This window comes from Phaseolus vulgaris, chromosome 5 (assembly GCF_051622355.1).
Source record: "Phaseolus vulgaris cultivar YP4 chromosome 5, ASM5162235v1, whole genome shotgun sequence".
In the NCBI taxonomy this organism is placed as follows: Eukaryota; Viridiplantae; Streptophyta; class Magnoliopsida; order Fabales; family Fabaceae; genus Phaseolus; species Phaseolus vulgaris.
Genome location: NC_143502.1, coordinates 10,377,806 through 10,399,255, shown reverse-complemented (window position 1 = coordinate 10,399,255; position 21,450 = coordinate 10,377,806). Strand labels below are relative to the sequence as shown.

At 32.0% G+C, this 21,450-nt stretch overlaps 1 pseudogene; it reads right to left on the bottom strand.

Annotated features, from left to right (window-relative positions):
* Positions 1-12,164: 12,164 nt before the first annotated feature.
* Positions 12,165-12,271, bottom strand: LOC137836256 (small nucleolar RNA R71; annotated as a pseudogene).
* Between the last annotated feature and the right edge of the window lie 9,179 nt (positions 12,272-21,450).

The following is a 21,450-nucleotide window of genomic DNA, read 5'->3' as shown; positions in this document are numbered from 1 at the left end:
TTTCTTTATCTTTGTTGTTTGGATTTTCTTAAAAATTGATAAATAAGTTGGTTATGAAAAATTTTGGGTTGAATCTTTTGATAAACTGTCCTAGTGAGTTTTTGAGCCTTAATTAATATATCATTTTTTTAGTGTGTTTTTACTCATGTTTGCTTATACTCTAGAACTTAGCTTGATTCTTTGTTTTACAATTGTGATTTACGTGCATGAACTGATATGATAGAGGTATTCTTTGTTTAAATTAACCCACTAGCCATACTAGCCTACCTTTATGATAATAATCCATTTGTTAGCCCTTTGAGCCTATAGCCTTTTTCTTATTTTTTTTTAACCCTCATTACAAGCCTCAAAACAAGAAAAACCATGTTTGTCCCTACCTTAGAAGATAAAGGAGCTTTGAAATCATGTGGGAATAGGTTTTTGAATAAGTGTCGGGGTGTATCTCATTTTCATAGTTTACCTCTTCAGTTTTAAAGAAAAAAAAAAGAAAAAAAAATACAACAAGAAAAAGAAAAATAAAGAAAATAAGAGTGGATCCTCTAATACATTGGATTGACTGTCTACTATATGAAAAAAAAAATATCTTGAAATGAAAAGAGGAGTTGAATTGTCATAATACTTACACTTGTTTTTAGACCTATCCTTCATTGCTCCTTTGTTTTTCTATGATTTTGAGCCTAATTTCCCCCTTTTACCTACCTTTACCTTAGCCTAATTACATCCCTTATGAAGACCTCTTGATCTTTGATTGCATGTTTTTTTCAATTGTTATGAATATTAGAGTCTTGCTAAGCATATGGTAGTGTTTGTCTGCATGGGTGCTGAGTGTAAATACAAACCCTAAACACTTGAGAGTAGGAGAGTCTCCAGTGAAGTTTTGTCAATTTTGATTCAACCTTTGATTTCAATTGCCTGCTTGTATATTAAAATGTAGGAATTTCCATTCACATTCTTGATTCCTTGATTTCTTGAAATTATATCATGTCTTTCATTATGAATTCTTAGAATTTTCTATTTGTTATTTGCACTGTTTTTCTTTTCTTTTTAAACCTTAGAGTGTTTTGCCCGGGAGTGCAAAAGGATAAGTGTGGGGGTATTTGATGAGCATATATTTATTCACACTCACTAGCCTTATTTATAGATTATTGGACTATAATAATAAATAAATCCATTGTTTTAATTAATATTCTTATAATTGGGTTTATTTGGGCCTTAACTATTATTATTTTTAATTTTGTGTTTTTAGAGTAAATTATCTGGAGGAAGCATCTACCTTTGTGAATGAGCCAAATATGCAAAAGTCCAAGTTGCTTCTTGAACCAAAACAGAAAACAAATTCTGAGGATAAGAAAGAGAAAATAAAATCTACAATATCCCATAAACAGAATTGGAAGCACATCTTCTGCAAAATAAAAAGAATTATGGAAAGTGGAAACTGTTATCAAAATATAAACTACAATATTTTCCCAAGATCCTTGGAGCAGAAAAGCCTATAAAAGGACACAAGCATTAAGGAGAAGAGGAGAGTTTCATAGAGTTTTCTTACTTTCTTTTCTTATTTGTAATTCTTTTGCCTCCACATGGAAAGCTAAACCTTTTGGTTGATTCCTTTGTGATTCCCCATTGAGTTCTGAGGTTTTGATCAATAAAAGTTTCTATTTTTAATTCTCTATAGCAGTTGTTTTTATTGTCTAATCTCCTGGAAAACTAGTTTTTGTGAGAGGTTGTACTTGAACGCATGATTGAGAGTCTTCCTTATCTTAAACTTTGGTTTCTTAGTTAGTTCGTATTGTTCTAATTAATTTCTTGGGCGCATGATTCAAGAGGGAGGAGATAAGCATTCCCATGGAGTATACGCATGGAACAAAGTGGGTATTGATTAAACCGGTAGACGCATGCTTTACTGGTGAGCTTCAGTTGAATTAGGTTCGGCGCATGTTCAATCTAGTTTAGCTCTGCTGAGGATTGAGAAAAGAATAATCTTTAGAGAGCCTGTGAAGAATTCATTTGTGGAAGAACTTGGGAGTCAATCTGCATTCTTTACTGATTCAAATCATCATTTATATTTTCCTGTTTAACGATCGCAACCCCTATTACTTTACCATTATTGGTAATTTTCATTGTTTGCAGATAGGTTTTGAATTCTATTCACTGAAATTACTATTGGATTCGTTGGGAGACGACTTGGGGTCATCTGACCACAACTATACCATCATCTCTCTAGTGTTAGACAAGTCTACGCTAGAATCATATTAATTTGACAGCAAAACGACAGCTATCACATTCTCAAAGAAATCTTTCAACTCTTCAAAAACTAAAATCAATGAAAAACTCAAATTTGTTTTTCTATGGTTTAATCTTAGTTGTTTGTTACAAAAGCTTAACAAACTGGAGCGTATTCAGTTATAAAATCATTTAAAGCTCAGTCAAAGCACAAAACAGTTTTCTGTTATGGTCCCAAAACAAACAATCGGTTGAATGCTCGAATCAATCGGTTGTTTTGGTTTGACAGCAAGTCAACCATCAAAAACAGTTTTCAACCTTTCTCAAAACACCTAAGTATAAAACAATTAGTTGTTTCGACAAAACAACAGGTTGTTTTTTACTTAGTTTGAAAAACACTTTCAATTAAAAAGGTTTGAGAATGCTTAAGCTTTGGATTCAATCAAGAGTGGATTAACACAAATAATCTACCACAGATCCTATTCTAATACACCTCAGCAACAACAAGCACCTTCATCCTTCCATCAAACACAAAGGGTTTGGATTCTTCAAAGCTTGAACACACTTGATTCAACAGATTCTCCCTCTGTTGAGGCTCTTATGAGATTTGGTGAGGCTTTGTCTTGTATGTTGAGATGACTGACCTAGTTATGAAGAGTCTGTGGTGTCCTTCGTCATTTGTTTGTCGAGATAGTTTGTATCATGCCTCCCAAGTTGGAAAGAATTTGACCTCGAATTTAGAACTCATGTAAATAACATAGATAGTTTGTTCACAGGAAAAAATAGAAACATTTCTAGACTTGGTATGTGAAGAAAAGTTATGTTCATTAAGCTTTGGGAGTTGGTATGGGTGAGTTCTACATTTAGGCCATGTTTGAAAAGAATAATTGGAGATGAAATGTTTTCTTTGTGAAAATCATCTTAGAAGGTGAAAACCCTTAGGAGGTTTGTGAATATCATTCCTAAACTTCTTTATCAAAGATGTAGAGTATTTAGAATGATTAGGTCATGAAAAAAATAAGGAAGAAAAATACCTTTGAGGTGTAGTTTGTATTTTTGTACGAGTCAACATTATTGTTTTTACTGCGTGAGGTGAGGTGATGATGATACTTATTTTATTTTTTCTTTCTTCATCTTTTTCATTTTCTCTTTTGGTTTTCATTTTGACTTGGTTCTCATTAACTTCTTTGGGAGAGAGGGGTTTAAATATAATCTTATGCCCTTGGAAGTTGAAAGAAATCTTATTGGTATGGCCATCATGTAAAATCTTCCTATGATAATGCCAAGGCCTTCCAAATAGAATATGTGTTGCTTCCATTGGCACAACATCACATAAAACCTCATCTTTATACTTTCCTATATCAAAAGTTATGAGGACTTGTTTATTAACCATAATTTCACCCTCTTCACTAAATCATTGTAGTTTATAGGGCTTTGTATGAGAGATAATGGGTAGTCCAAGCTTCTCCACTACTTTTGTACTTGCCACATTAGCATAACTACCCCCATCTACGATCATGGAACATAACTTGTTGTTGATAAGGCATTGGGTGTGAAAAATATTTTCTCTTTGAGTGTCATCAAAAGGTTTTTGAATAGTACCCAACATTCGCCTTACCACTAATAAGTCACCTTCACAAGGTATCTCACATTCATCCTCACTTGGGGTTTTTGAATAGGAAGGGGAACTAGCTCTAGATGATTGGGAACTATGATCACTCACAACTATTCCTCATTTAACCATCATGGTTCTTTTGGTTGGACAATTGGCAGTTATATGCCCAAAACCTAAACATTTGAAACATTTTCTATTTGAGGTTTTGGTGGGTGACTTATGGTAGAGGTGGAAGGGTTTTCTTTAGAAACTTTATGATGGGAAGTGGTTTCTTTTAAGAAATTGGAAGGATAAGTTTTAGTAGAAATTTTGTTTTTATCCTGCCATGAAGATTAGTAGAAGCCATCATTATGAGTAATTTTGAAAGTTGTTTTCTTCAAAATTTGTGATTCCTCCTTGATGGATAGGTGAACCAATTTCTCTAAAGAAGAGTACTCATATAACGCTACAATATCTTGAATCTCTCTCCTCAAACTACTTACAAACCTAGCTATCTTTGACTCCTCACTATCACGCATATTAATCTTAGTCAAACTAGTTTCCAAGTCTTTAAAGTATTCATCTACTGTCTTAGATCCTTGATGAAGTCGTTGGGGCTTCAACAAAAGTCCCTTCCTATAATGAGGAGGAACAAACCGTGCGCGCATGCATTCTGTCAAATCATACCAAGAGACCACGACTGACCTCTTGTTCAAACCAATGTCCATTACAATTTGATGTCACCACTGCATGGCATAATCTAAAAACTCTAGAGAAGCTAACTTAACCTTTTGGTCCTCTTCGACCTCATACACATTAAAAATTTGTTCTTCCTTAGCTTCCTATCCTAGATATATATTTGGGTCACTATCACCTTAAAACTAGGTAATTTTATGAAAGGTAGGGTCTTCTTTGGTTGTTGATGATGGTGTCTAGCTTCAACATTTTTCATTCTCCAATCTTCTTCTTCTTAACTTTCATAGTGCATGTAATGTCTTGTAGCTCTTCTAGGCTCCCATCTCCTCTCGCGGTTTTGTCTCGCTTGTGTATCCTCTAGCCTTTGCATCCTTTCCATTACTTGTCGCATTTCCTCTTCCTTGTGGGCCAAGCTCCTCTTGGTATCCTCAAGCTCTCCTAAAAGACGTGTATTTTGAGGAGATTGTGATTTGGAAGATTCCCCTAAAGATAAATGATGCATATTTGCGCACAACAAACATTAACCAATTAGTTTTTAATAACAAATAATGCACTCACTCACGTGTATCATTCAAATATTTAGTAAAGGATGGAAAAAGGGTAGAATCACTCAAGAAAGGTTTTCAAAAACGCCAAAGGGTCTACACTTGGTAGCAACACTTCAAGTGAAAGAGGTCAAAACTCTTAGCACTTGCTCATGCAAAGAATCCCCCAACAAAAATTTAAGAGAATTTAAAGACAAGTAAGAAAAGTTGAAAGAAAGAAAGCTAAACAAAAAAGGAAGTAAGATGATGACAAAACTTAAACACGAAAAACAAGAAAACAGTTATGAAGACTCAAAGAAACTTACTTAAACTTTTAAACTATGAAGGATAATTTTGTTAGAGATTGCAAAAGTAAGAAGGATAAAATTCCAAAAATGTGAAAACAATTTGCTACATGAAAAGAATCCTCTTTTGTAATTGAATTTTGAAATGTGAATGTAATCAAATTGTTTACATTCTTGTCATGCATAATTTTACTTCACTTTTCAATTTCCACAAATGGATTGGGATTCAAATCATGTGATCACTTGAATTCTTTGTTTGGAACTAAATCAACTACCACTTAAACAAATTCTAATTATTTCTTTTAGTTCTTCACAATTTAAAGCAAAGTAAGCAGAATGGACTTATAGACTCCTAGAACACTAAGAACATAAGACTCAAGCAAAAATAGGTAAAGAAAGAAAAAGAATGACACAAATAATTCAAAAGTAGAATTTAAATTGCTTAATGACTAAAAAGAAGGAATTGTAAATGACAAGAATTTAAAGACTGAATTGAAAAGTGTTGAATTAAAAAGCGGAATTTAAATTGCTTGAAGATAACGACAAAATTAAAATGTGCTGGAATTTAAAGGCAGAAATTAACTCAAAAGAATTTAAGCACAAGATAACCATGCTCTGAATACCACATGATGTGAGTTGATTTTAGATTTACACATTTTAGAGGTTACTCTTTTGTTTAAGATTTTTTAGATTAACAAATTAAAGTGAGAACCCAAAGTAGATTCCTACTGGACACGAACTTAACTAAGTGGTTAAGTAAGTGTGAAGGTTCACTTCTAGAGGGCAAAGAGAAAACACAATATGGTGATTATGATGATGAATGTAAATTGGGAAAATGGAAAGAACATAAGATGAAGAAAGACAAGTGATAACCAAAATTAAAAGACAAACATGATATCATAAAGAGGAATGCAATGGATGGCGTAAAAGGAAGATGAAAAAAGGAAGGGATGAAGAAAACTTATGGAAGAAGAAGGGATGTCACGCCACTTGGAGAAAAAGGTACTCCAAGATGAGTGGTGAAAGAGCCGCTACTTGAAGTGCTCACACACTCAAGATAAGACCCACTATGAGAGCTCTCAAGTCTCACAAAAACAGTCCTGCAGAGTTTCTTTACTATATTCAAATTCAATGTGTGATTTACAAGAGGGGAGACACCCTATTTATAGATATGAGGGCCTTGGAGAGGAAGAGAAGAAGGATAGGGTTGTAAATGACTACAAGCTTCTATAAACAAGGTTAAATGTGAGCACATGGGGGAGTCTTCTAGAATCTAGGTCAAAGGTGAGCACATGGGTGAGTTCTAAAAGCTAGGTTAAGGTGGGCTTTGGCACAAGCCCAATTTACTAACTACACCCTTTTCTAGCTTATTTTTCTAATTGAAGCTCAAAGTGAGCCCAATTTATTTTCTTAACTTGTCTTGTAAGAAGACTAGAAGGAAGAACAACTGATATTCTAGTTCATGTCCGGTTCTCCCTCTGTTGAGGCTCTTCTTAGATTTGGTGGGGGCATTGTCTTGTATGTTGAGATGACTGACCTAGTTGTGAAGAGTCTGTGGTGTTCTTCGTCATCTGTTTGTCGAGTTGGTTTGTATCAAATCAAGAAGCCATAATTTGCATCTCAACAATACCCATAATTTCTTTCCCTTCACCATCAAATTGTAACCTTAGTGCAGGTTTGGGTATAGATTTAGGGACAGATTCATTTGTATTATCAAATTGAAATTATATTGATATATATTTCGAGGCATGTCAATCCAAGACTTATCCATATCTATATGGAATTGTTTGATAAAAATAAAGCAAACCTATCAAAAATTGTAAAAAAAAATGTGTCAATAGGAGCATTAGAATGAGTAATTAGAATGAGTAGTAGAATATGAGTGAAAATGGTTTAGAATATAAACAAATAAGATCCAATAACAAAACAAGAATCAAAAGAAATTATTAACATTATATATATAACATCGATGCTATTGACGGCTTGTGTGAATTTTTTTAAGAGAAAATATTTTTTTGAAATTTTTATTAGAAAGAGTATAACGTAATACATATAATTATACAAATACTAAAACAACCGTTTTAAATAGCAAATGATGCATGCGATCTTAAAATTTAGAGCCTAAAGTTATATTTTTTTCTTGAGTTTTTATTTTACTTTTTACAAAAAATGTTGGTGATTGCATATCTAAACACTGGGATTCAAATAGCATAAATGTTAGGCAAAACAAACTGGCCCAAACTTATTAAGTAAAACTTAAATTGGTAGGTGTATAAATAGAAGAAAGGAGTAGCAAATAGTAAAATGTTGGGCCAATACTTTTCTAAATAACATGGGAATATATAATAAAAAACGGGTATTTCTTCCTGCACCTGTCAAATTTCTCCTTGCATCCCACTAATTAGGTAAATTGACCAAAATGCTCCGTCTAATTTACCATCATTCTAGAAAGTTCTTTCTAGAACATACTTTGGAAAATTTATGTTTTCCGAGAATATATTTTCTGAATTCTAGAAAGTATATTTCATAAACATTCCAAAAAAAATAATTTGGAAGTCATTTTTAGACGGGATATAACAGTCTTTTTCGAAATTGATAGTTTGTATAAAAAAAATTTGTTGAAATGCACCCCTATATTTTCCTTCCTGCACCACCCACAATATTTGCAAAGACCAAACTATCCCTATTATTTTTTAAAAACTCTAAAATGTACTTGAATTGTATTTTTTTTTTCATTATGGATTATGGAATCCAGAAAATTTCGGATTGTCACTTCAGTTTCGGATCTACCAATCCATAATTCAAAATATGCATTTTACATTAAAAAATTCATCATTAAAAAAAACATTCCGGATCCACCAATCCGTAACAGAAATATGCATTATGGATTCAGAAATCCATAATTCAAAAAAAACATTCTGGATTCACCAATCCATAACTGAATTAGGCTTTCGGATTCAGCAATCCGGAAATCAAGAACTTATGCAAAATTTGCTTCTGAAACACCCCCTGATCTAGAAAAAAAAATGATTCAGTTCCGAATTGATGAATTCATAGCACACTTCCAAATACCGATTTCTGGTAACCACGGTGCCCTTTTTTCAAATAATGCCATTTTCAGGATTTAGAAAATTGTGGGGGTGCAGGAAGAAAAAAGTAGGGGTGCAGGAAGAACAAGCCTGAAAAAGCCGGTGGGAAATAGTTGAAACTTTGGCCCAAATAAATGGGTCCAGAGGTTTTTAAAAGACTTAGGGTGAATATAATAATTAGTCGTGCCAAAAAGTATGCCGGCCTACAACCAATCAACAAGGAAAATAAAAAGACACACATAGGCATGGCACGTTTCACTTGTTTTGTTATTTACTTCAAATGTTCAATACCCTGCAGGCACCAATTCCAAAAACATTTAATTGGAATAGCTTTAAGCCCTTATGTTGTAAAAACACATGGTGGTCCTACAAACATAAAAAGTGATGGAGTAAAGTAAGAAAGACAATTTCTTCCTCCACCTCCATAGTTTTTGTCTGCACTTCCATAAACATTTTTATTCCAAGACTACCCTTTGGCAAAAGGTGTAAAGTTTTTTTTTGAATTATATAATTCATAGACCTTATGAACTCTAGAATTCATAATACAAAATTATATTTTGAATTCTAGAATTTATAAGGCATTTTAGAACCCAAAAATTACATTCTGAATTCTAAAATACATTTTGAATTCTAAAATTTGGAATACAATTTTGTTTTTCAAATTCAAGAGTTTGAAAGATATTTTCGAACCCAAAAAAATACCTTCCAAACTCTAGAATTTGAAATACAAAATTGTATTCCGAATTCTAAAGTTCGGAATTTTAGAATCCAAAAGAAAGGGAAGAGGGTGTTAATAAAAAGGATGAAGAAAGGACAAAGTTATGATTGAATCTCTATTCAAATGTAGTTGAAATTGTGATACCTGAAAATTTAACAGGGTGATTGATTAGAACAAAGAATGACAAAACAAAGAGGAATGAGTCCAATCAAACCAAGTGAGTGCGTGAACCTTAAACAGTTTTGAGAGTTTTACTGATGAATTGACAGTTTTTGTTGCTTAATTTTTATTTTTGTTACATCATAAAAGAGCTTGAAGATGATTGAGGCATTCGTTTGTGTTAATTAGAAAACCAGGGCCACATAGCCAACCTTTATCGTATTAGAATTCCATTTTTTTATATATCCCCTTTGGGCCAATAATTTTTGTTATTATTGCACCTTAACCTTTGATGATATATTTTCCTACCCTTTAGCATGTTTAAGGAAGGAGAACATACATGCAATAAATATAGAAAAGGGAATAGTTGGTTCTAATTGTGAAAAAAAGAAAAAAAAAAGAAACAGAACAAGGAAAAGAAAGAGAAAAGAAAATTTTCATCATGAAAATCAGGAGAAGTTAGGAAAAAAAATGAGGAAAAGTGTGAACTCAAAAGAAAATGGTGATTAGATAACATATATGTTCTCTATAATTGGATTGTAGGTATGTTCTTCTTCTGTAATATGTGCATTTTGTTATCTGAAAAACCAATACTTTCTGGAAGCCCAACCTCATTACAACCCTGGAAAAGACCTCAAGATTCATGTTTCTAATATGTTTGTGATCTGAAGATGAAATGAAAAGCAACTGTGATTTGTTATGATTCCGTGAAAATAGAGAGAAACAGAAAATAGAGAGAAACATTTATTTGTGAGCATATGAAAAGATATTCTTTGATGAATAGTCATTTATTTGTTTTGATTTGATCATGGAAGTTGATTGTGTATATATTTTTCGATATTTGAATTTGGAAGCATCATAAGTTTCTAATTTGATCTGTTATTTAGTAAATTAAGCTATTTTGATATTTAAATTCAAATATATTCATTTATTTTGCTTAAGGATAAACAAGATTCTAAGTTGGGGAGAGTGATAAGTGCCTAATTTCCTTAATATTTCATATTAAAATATAGACACTTATGAGTATTAGTTTCTAATTTACATATAAAATAATCCCTAATTTATACCTTTTTACATTTTTTATGATCTTTAATTGAATAAGAGCATTTTATGTGAGAGAGAGAGAGTGAGAGAGAGAGTGAGAGAGAGAGTGAGAGAGAGAGAGAGAGAGAAGTTCAACTTAGATTAATTGGGCTATTTTTATTTTTTTATCATTAAGCACATGAGCGCGATGCAAGAAGTCACCTAACCCTGACAAATGACAAATTAGGTTAAATGGGGATAGAGGCACAACCCTAGGTGTGCCAGATTGAGAGGAAAACACAATAAAACACAATAGAATACTTAACATATTTGAGTGCTAAGGATAGACTTGAAATGTTAATTGCCATTAACGTCTGAGTGTGATTCTAAGTTGTTTTTATAAATATGTGAGGGATCGATATTTAGGAAACATTCTTAAGGATTTTATATGCAAGAGATCGATATAAATGAATTTTTTACGGACATCAATTTGAATCATAGAACTTAATATTAACATGTTAATCAAAATACATGAGAGTGAGAGAGATGAAACCTAATCATTGCCAATCACGTCAACCGTCTTTTTAATTGTTTTTGTTTTATATTCAGTGATCATTGTAGTCAGTAATTCACTATTGCCGATGGGATCGATATCTATCCGTAGAGACAATTATTACTTCTGACAAAGCGGTGCATTTTTCGTAAAAAATCATCAAATTTTTTGCGCTGTTGTCGGAAATAGGTTTGAGTTGTTGAGTATAATCTCCTAAATATTGTGAATATTTTAATTGTTTTAATTTATTTTTGTTTTATTATATTTTATTTTAGTTTTTTTAGGTTTAGTTTACGGTGTTTTATTTAGGTTTACGTAGTTATTATTTATTTGTTTTAATTAATTATTTTTTATTACTAGTTTTAATTCTTATTTTTACGTAAGCTAGTTAGTTAGAATTTTAGTTAGTTGTTAGAAATATAATTTTAACTTTTATTTTGTTTTAGCTTTATTTTATTTTTATTTTATTTTATTTCTATTATTTATTTGTTAATTTTAAGTACGTTATTTCTTGTTTTTAGTTTTTATTTTACGTAAGTTTTTATTTTATTTATACTTTTTTTCTTTTCTGAATATTTTTTGTTATATTTTCTTTTAGCGTCATTTTATTGTTTTATTCTATTTTATTTTTGTTTTATTTTATTTTTAAGTTTTAATTTGTAGTTTAGGCAGTTATTGATTTTATTTTACTTAGCTATTTAAATTGTTGTTTATTTTTGAATTTTTGAAAAAAAAATAATATAAAATTTCGGTTACTACTTGTGAATTTTTCTTGCTAACCCTTGCATTAGCTGCTTTTATATGATATTGAGAAGTGAGGTTCCAAAAGACTACTTACTATTTGAAGCAGAAATTGAGAAGATGACCAAAAAAATCGAAAATCAAAGGCAAAAGACAATCAAGAAGATAATAGAGAGTGTTATTCAACATCTTCTTCTTTTTCCATTGATATTTTTCAGGAGAATAACAACATTGCAATACATGCAACTAACAAAGCCCTGGAGATGAATCCTGCATTTCTCACCCTCGTTAGCACTAATCAATTCATGGCGGTGGATCATAAGGATCCCCATACACACTTGGCTACTTTCTATGAGTTGGTGGGAACTATGGGTTTCCAGACAGGTGATCTTGAAAGTGTATATATGCAGTTGTTTCCTTTTTCTTTAGTAGAGAAAGCAAAGGAGTGACTTAAATCACATCCTAATCAGATCCTAACCAGATGGAAGGATGTGGAGGAAATTTTTTTACAGAGATTTTTCCCAATTTATCGTTACATTAAAGTCAAGTCTAAAATCTTTATGTTCAGACAAGGAGCAGATGAATCTTTCTGTGAGACATGGGAAAGATTTAAGTTGATGCTGAGAAAATGCCCAAATCATGGGTTTGAAGACATTGCTCAACTGAGCATATTTATTAATGGTCTCAGATTTGATACGAAAATGCTCTTAGATGTTGCAGCTAGTGGTACAATGATGATGCTTGATGTAGATCAAGCAAAGAGGATTATTGAAGTTTTGGCCACAACTGACTATCAAGCTCAACATGACAAACAAAGTCATCAAAAGAGAGGATTGTTGGAGTTAAATATAGCAGATGCATTGCTGTCTGGAAATAAGATTCTAACACAACATATTAAGCAACTGATTGCACAAATGGCCAGACTACCCCAAAAGTTGCACGCTGTTCAATCATCTTAAAGTCAGAATATACCTAGCAGGTGTGATTTTTGTGGAGGTGATCATGCTAATGGTCACTGTTCTTTTCAGATCAACTCACCTGAAGCTGAGGTAAATTATATGGGCAATCAATGAAGGCAAGGCGGTTTTTCCAACAATTATTCTCAAGGTTGGAAAATAATCAAAATCTGAATTTTGGGTGGAAACAAGACTATAATTCATCCAACAAGCAAGGGCCTTTCCAACAACAACATCAATCTAATTATTTTCAAAAGAGAAAATAGAAAAGAGGGAGAAAAATGTGAAGTTGTAGAGAGTAGTATTTCAAAAGAATTATCTCATTCTCCTATGCATGTAAAAAAAAGGATTATTTTCTGATAAATTGCTTCCAGAAAATTATTTTGCAGGATGGCCGGAGAAAAATACATTCTTTGATGGAATTAGAAGGAAGATATGTTGTTTTGAACAAAATATAGAGGCGGAAGCTTGAAGCAGTTTTTTGAAGCTAAAAGACTTGTCAAAGGGAGTTTTACTATTTTTGTGTCAACTGGTGATTTATTTGTGGGTGATGCCTTATTGGATTTGGGGTCAATTATAAATTTGATGCCATTAACCATGTTAAGACAGATAGGTGACTTGGAGGTTAAACCCACCAAGATACAGTTACAATTGGCGTCCAGAACGGTGAAACATCCTTATGGTGTGGAAGAAGATGTCATCATGAAAGTAGACAAATTCATGTTCCCAATAGATTTTGTTATCTTGGACACGAAAGAAGATGAGGAGATCCCTTTGATTCTCAATAGACCTTTTATGAAGACCGCTAAAGTCGTAGTGGATGTCGATAAAGGAGAACTTAGAGTAAGGTCTCATGATGACGATTTCTTCTTCTTCTTCTTCTTCTTCTTCTTCTTCTTCTTCTTCTTCTTCTTCTTCTTCTTCTTCTTCTTCTTCTTCCTCTTCCTCCTCTTCCTCTTCCTCTTTAAACCTGTAGAATCAGGAAAATTTCCCATGAAATCAATGCCCCAAAGATTATATACATCACAGAAAATTATGGGTTGTTGTGGCCTTTTATTCCTCCTTGTCAAAGCATCGTCTTCTTTCTGGCATTTCTCACATTGGTTAACAAACTTGTATGCATTTTTTAATATGGTGGGTGAAAAGAAACCACTATCTAATACTCTTTTTGTTGTTCTTTGAGGTCCAAAGTGTTCTTCTACCAAGGAGTCATGACAACATTGTAGAATTTCTTGAGAGTCATACTTAGGTACACATTGTCTGATAATTTGATCAGCACAAACATTCCACAGATATAGATAATCCCAGACATAAAATTTAGCATCATATTTTAGTTTATCTATTTGGGATTTGAGAAATGAAGAGGTAAAACAACAGAAATTAAATAATTTACAATATCAGTAAACAATGGCACTTCAATGCTTAAAGCATATAAACATGCATCAAGAAAATTATCACTAATTGGTAAGGGATTCTTTGTCCCTTCAATTCAACTTAGGTGATCAACAACTTGATTTATGTGTCCTCCTCTGTCCTTGATTTCCATATCAAAGTATTGTAATAGTGGTATCTGTCTTATGAATCTTGGCTTTGCATCTTTCTTTTTCAACAAATACTTTAGTGCAGAATAATCAGTAAACACGGTAATTTTGAAACCAAACAAATATGACCTGAATTTATCTAAAGCAAACACAAGGCTAACATTTTCTTTTCAGTTGTAGTGTAATTTCCCTGACTGAATCAAGGATTCTAGAGGCGTAGACAATGACATGAGGACACCTACTTTTTGTAAAAGAACAGATCCTAATGCGTAATCTGAGGCATCACATGATTTAAAAATGCATTTCCTAGTTGGGTTTCATGCTGAGGAACTCAACCTCATCCTTAAGATTTGTTGAAATCCTCTTCCTCGACCTCCTCGCCAATGGCTTTGTCCACGCTTCGACCCTGATAATCATGTTGTGTAGAAGGATTGGGTTGTGATCGTTGAACTAAATAGTTGAGGGCTCTCGATCATAGCAGCTCCTCAATCAGGTCTCTCTGACCTTGAAACACTCCTCAATGGTATGGCCTAGTTTTTGGTGCAGCATTTTATAATATTGGCAGAGGGATGACTGGATGCCAGAGGAGGTAGTTAGACAAGTTCGAGGTTAAAAGCTTCTTAGAGCACCACATCTTGACTTGTGTTCAAAGGAATGTAAATGTCAAATTTTCTTGTCGTGGAGTGAACCAAGGTTTGCATCGCCATCTCTTGGGCATCAACGTTCTCCTTTATGTTAATATATCAGGAAGCTCGAATTCAAAGTTCATCCATGTTTGCGAGAGGTTTTGCATAAAGGGTGTTTGAGTACATCCTTAGATAAAGTCCTGACTACAACTAGATAGAAATCGGGAATGTGTCACATTGCCTTGGCGAATCATGCCATGTATTGTCACAAAGCATCATTCTCCCTTTGGACAACATTATGTAGAGACGCCAAGCTTACAATGTGATGTGAGTTGATTTTAAGAGTTTTCATTTAGGTGACACTTTACTTTAGGATTGAGATTTTTAGGCATTTATGAGTGAAAACCTTAGGAAAATTCTCATTGGACATTAACTTAACCAAATGGTTAAGTAGATGTGCAGGTGCATTTCTCAAAGGCAAAAGGAAAAGATAATGATAAGATGAACATGATGCCAAAATAGGTGTGGAATTAAGCATGGAAAGCAAGGATAAAAGACAATAGCAGAATAGACATAAGGAAATCAAACAAGAACATATTTAAGAGTAAAATGGAATGACAAATGGAAGGAAAAGATGAAGGAAGAAGGAAGCTTATGAGAATGGAGTTGAGAATGGTAGGACGCCACTTGGAGGATGAATTTACTCCAAGACAAGTGTTGGAAGCCGCCACTTGAGAGCTCTCAAAAACTTACAAGATAAGACTAAGAGGAACAAGCCTCACTAGCATCACACACAAATTTGTACAGAGTAACTTTTCTTCTATTAATTTCAACTTGTGAAAACAAAGGGGGAGGCCTCCTATTTATAAGAAGAGGAGCCTTGGAAAACAAGGAAAGAGGGTAGAAGGGGAAAGGGAAAATTGGTGCGGCCTAGGTCATTGACTAAGGCCAATGTCGCACCATAAGCCTAATGTCGCTTCCCACTTTACAAGGCTTCATGAGCTAAAAAACTATGCACCCCCCCCCCCCCGCCCCCATTTGTGCTAAAAGACACCTACTCTACTGAAATTACAAATAGTGAAACCAACTGATGCTCAGCATCCAAAGTCTGTGCTCTGCTCCTAGTAATCCTCTGAGATATGGTGGGTGCTGAGGTCATGGCTGGAGAATCTTGCCCGGGCCCTAGGTCTAGGGTCATGCTCTTAGTCTGCCTCCTTATAGGTTGGGCCTGGTCAGTAGGCGCTCTCTCTCCTAGGTCCTCATCACAATGATAGGTTTACAATCCTTAAACCTAACCAAAAATCTCACATAGAAAGTTTGGAAATAGTTTATTGAATTCATGGGCAGGGACTAATACTATTCCAGAGCGGCCCTGGACAATATAGTCGAGAAAAGTCTACAATGCACAACCATATCGCCTGAAAAGATATTGGTTTGGGTCATGTAGGCCTTAATATAGGCTTCAGGATCTAACATCACATTGTACTTTTCTAGGCTTGGTCGTTTCCACTTCTAGGGTAGCTGGGTTTTCATGACGTTAGAGATGAAAGTATGAAAGCCCTCAAGGTTATCTTTCATCATTTCATTTAATAGGGAATCGAAATTGCCTTAAGGTTTGTTGATCATACCCTCGACTTTCTTTCCATGATGACCTCAATAATGAAAGGTATGTCCGAGGAGTGTGTGATAGATACTTTTCCCTTGTAGTTGGCCTAATGGAGGATGGTTGCGATTTGGCCATGTACTCAACATGCTCCTGCTTTCCTGGAGTAGTCTGAAGCTCACTATTCCTTTTTACTAGTTGTTCCTACAACACTTTCATTTCTACTTGGTGTTATTGTTCTAGTCGTTCGGTCTACGCTTTGTGTTGTTTCTTCAAGGATTCTGTATCTTTTTCGAGTTTGTCTTACATCTGCTTGAGTGCTCTCTCCATGGCTTTTTGCATGTTCTCCTCATTCACGTGGAGGAGTGCTTTAAGTTGTGTCGCCATGGCATCGTTCGCTGGAGGATTCATCTTTATTCTATGAAATGAGTTGGGCTTTTGTCTATATGCTTTTGGACTAGGGAAAAGTTCTACCCGAGCCTCGTGGTGGGTGCCAAATGTTCTTACCAAAAATGGATTTGGATAGTTCTACGGTAAAAAAGAGTAGAGTTCTTCGTGGACCGAGCACTGTAGTGTTGACTGATGATAAAGAGAGAATGGACGTCCACCTACAAAAGACTCTTTAACGCTCAATGTAGTAAGAGTATAAGATATTTGTGAGAATAAGAGAATATGAAAAGTTGAGTGAGTACTTCTTCGAGAGTATTTGTTTTATAGACCTCTAGTGAATGGTTTATTCCTAAAGTATTAAAATGATTATTCTGTATAAAGTGTCTCAATTGCTCGGTTATAGTATGAAATACTCGATTACCGAGTTAGATGTATATTGAGAACGAGAAATGTATTTTCCTTTAATCTTGGGTAGGTACAACATATATAAATGGATGTTCCAAATTATCCCAATTCATTCTCTGTTCTCATTACTGTAGTTTTTCCAAGAACCAACTGGTTGTGGACAACCTAGTTACCTTCCGTTGGGTGAGACTCTTCACGCTAACATTCATAGCAGATGTGGATGTCCCACTCATTCTAGAAAGACTCATTGTGGCTACTTTCTATGTATCGACAACACTTCATATTAATCCTTTGATGAACATGTCTTCCCACCAAAAAAAAAATCTAAAATAGAAGAAAAAAATTCACATAAAAATTATAATATATATATATATATATATATATATATATTCTTATTTTATCTTTCAATTGTCATGATTTAATTTAAAAAATATTCCTACAAAAAGTAAACATATATAAATCCATTAATAATTCAATTATATTAATATGTTAAAAAAAAGAGAACTATACATATTTTATATCTGAGAAGTTGAAAACTAATAATTCAAGTCGTTATAAAATGAATATTTTATCTCTATAAAGTTTTTATTATTTTAATTTCTCTGAAATTTTGAAAGTGTTACTTTAGGTCCCAAAGACTAATTTACTGTAAATAAATAACGTTTATTATAATAAGACACTAGCAAGTATTATTTAGAATAAATACCTTTAGTTAATCATATAAGTTTTAACGACAAAAGAAATTTCAATTGTTTAAGGTTTGAAAACTAATTTTTTATCATAACTATACGCACTAATTTTGTAGGGAATAAAACATATTTAAATTTTATTTTAATTATATTTACTGGTAAACATTTCCATTACTTATTTAAGTAATATATTCCTGATCCTGTGATTTTTCCATTAAATATTTTACACGTTTATTACAAAAGAAATAATAGTTAAAATTATATTAAAAATAAAAATAATTAGACTTAATTGAACATTTTATAATTTAACTATAATTAAATTTAAAAATTTACTATCAAACATTTTCCATATTTTATTATTTTATATTTTTCTTAAAATTGTTTTTGTAAAGTAGAAAGAAAAATATCTTGTGGGAGTACATAATTATTTAGGTCAGAAATGGCAGCTGGAGACAACTACAGGTACAGTAATTAATGGATAAGAACATTAAAGAAGACAGCTAGTTAATGCTTATTACTGACTCTAGTACTCAAGGTGGTGGACATGGCCATCAATGTACACAGATTTGTTGTTGGAACATGCTTTTCATTTTGAATTCCATGGATTTTCAATCAAAGTGATGATGTAGTAGCATGTTTCTTACAAATTTTATCCCTCACCAATGATATTTATCAGAAAATTCTGTATTCAAGTTTTACTGCCTGAAAAAACTTTTTGGAATGATAATATTTTCAAACAAAAATATATCTGATTCTATAAAGAGAATGATACAAAAATAAAATAAAATCATACCTTTAAATTTCATGTCAATTTATTTAATATCCAAATCAAATTTATTTGCTATATTTTTTTTACTTATTTTTTAATATTAATAATTTAATTAGAAGTATTGTCTATTTTAAAATTTAGAATTTTATTGTGGTTTCTCCTTAAAAAATTTGTATTGGAAGGTTAAGAAGAAAATTATATTTAAATTATTTTTAACCTCGACTCAAAGTAAAAGAAGATTGAAGATTTGTGTTTTGGATTTTTTTTTTTCATTCTCTTAAGCAATGTTAATGTTCTGACTTTAAATTTGTTAAAATAACATTGTAAAAGTGATAATTAGAATATGGGGTGTCAATTTAGTTTAGATGTCAGGTTCCATAATAATGTTTAATATAAAATCTTTTATTAAAAATAAGATCACCTTATTTGAGTCCTTCAAAGTTGGAGTTTCATCACGATTTTGTTCTTAAAGAGAATCACCTCAAAAGAATAAGAGAAAAATATATTTAAATTAATTTTAGTCTCAACTATCAAGTGATGGAGAACTATTGGATATACTAGAACAATTTCAAATGCTTAATTTCTAATTTTTTTTACTTAAAAAATTATAAATGAAATCAAGTATAACCTTTTAAAATATTTTTTATATCTATATCCAGCCAATAAAATATTAAATTTAAATTTAAATCTAACAATCTCAAATTTACTTCTAAATCATAAGAGTATATTTAATGCAAGATTTTATTTTAAGATCTACTAATTTTTTTTATAAGTTTCTTATCACAATATAGAATTTCTTAATTTTTTGTTATTTTTTATTGTAAATTTCATTTTTTTTAAATGAAGCTTCATGTTAGGCATCCTGTCATTACATGAAAAGTATTATTAAAAAAGAAAAAAAAAACAAACAAGTATTGGGGGACTAGGCCAAAACCCATACATAAAAAAGAACTACAAATTTAGACCAAATAAAACATAGGTGTTTAACACCTTTTAAGAAATAACCCCAAATAGCCTATAGATAAAGATCCCAGAAAAAGAAAATACTCTTATTTTTTATTAAGAGACGTCTTAAAACCTTTACTAGGATGTCCAGGCCTCCCGGTTATCACTAAGGGCTTGTTTGCTTTTGGGGGTGGCACTGTAGGCGCAGACGGATGTTGGGTGCCACCCCCGTTTGGATCTGTAGATGATAGGTGAGGGTGAGGGTGAGGGTGAGTGGAAAGGAGAGTGGTTTTTGGTTCATCTGTGATATGAGGAGATAGGAGGGTGAGAAGGGTGGAAAGCCACGTAGGATTCCTTCATTTACCATGCTGCCCCTTATTCACGTTACGCACAGTAACTCTTTCTGCATTGGTGAGAGAGTAGGTGCATGATGAACCATTATATAAGTGCCTTCGAAGACCACCATATCTACACCACTTCGAAGACCACCATATCTACACCACATATACATCTGGCTAGCCTTGACAAAGAAAGAGTTGCATTGATATAGTGCTTGGAGAGGGTCTTCAGTGAGAATAGAGGTAGGAGAGTGAGTTTGGTGGTTCATGTGTGCCCTGGGTTACGTTTTTTTTTTATTTCAGTTTGAACCTAATCGATTATTTCAGCTTCATGTTTGCTCACATAATCGGTTATCTGTAAATTTTTGACAAACATAATCGATTATGGGTCATGTGTTATTTTGACCATAATCGATTATGAAACTAACATAATCGATTATGTTAGTTTTTGCACTACAAGCATAATCGATTATGTCTGTGGATAATCGATTATGTGGCTTTTTGAAGGGAACTGATAATCGATTATGTTCATAGTTTTCAGATTTATGTTTAAATTTTCTTTGGAATTGAATTTGTTTAAATTATTTGAAAGTAATTATTGATGTTAATTACTTTTTAATTTTAGATCTGAATATTTAGGAGAAATTTATTAATTATATTAGTAAATTAATTATTGTGATAAGTTGTTTGTGTAATTGTATATTGGAAGGAAAGATTATATTGAAATATGAATATTTATTTTGTTACAGATGAATTGAAATTATAGATATGAATACGTATTTTAAAAATAGTAATAATAATAATGTTTAGTGTTTCTTTTGTTAGGTTATACATAAATTATTAATCTTATAATTAAAAAATTATAAAAAAGGTTGTAGTAATTAAAAACACAGTCAAGGTTTAGAGAAGAAAATGATAGAAAATGATAAAATTATACTTATATTTAAAATTATATTTAATTATTTCTTTGAATTTAACATTTTTTTATTTTATTTATAAATAAAACTTTAAATTATTTTAATTAACTAAAATATGCACAAAATTAATAATTATTGTAGATAGTTATTAGTGTTTAAAAATTAAATTGTTTATAAGAAATAGTTTTTTATTTGTAAATAATATTTTTAGGGTTTAGGGTTAGTTAATATTTTTTTAGATTGGACATAAATTCATATTTCATTTCTATATTCTATTTTTTTTTAATTCATTTCAATTTTATATTATTTTTTAAGTTATAATTGAAACTTACAATTATTTTAATTATGAAAATTATGTAAAAAATAATAATCATTTTTTTATTATTTTTTTACACATGGACAAAAAAGTATACTTTATTATTATATATAATGTAATAGAAATTAAATAATATAATACTAATTATTTTAATTAACTTAAATATCCTTTAAACTAATTAATATTTCATTTTCCTATTTATTTATATACAAGGATAAATTTGTAATCTTACAATTTACACTACTCAAAATATATTAAAATACTCTCACAACTATCACATCATTCACACTTCTCAATAAACTTTCTTCACACATCCACTCTATCATCTCC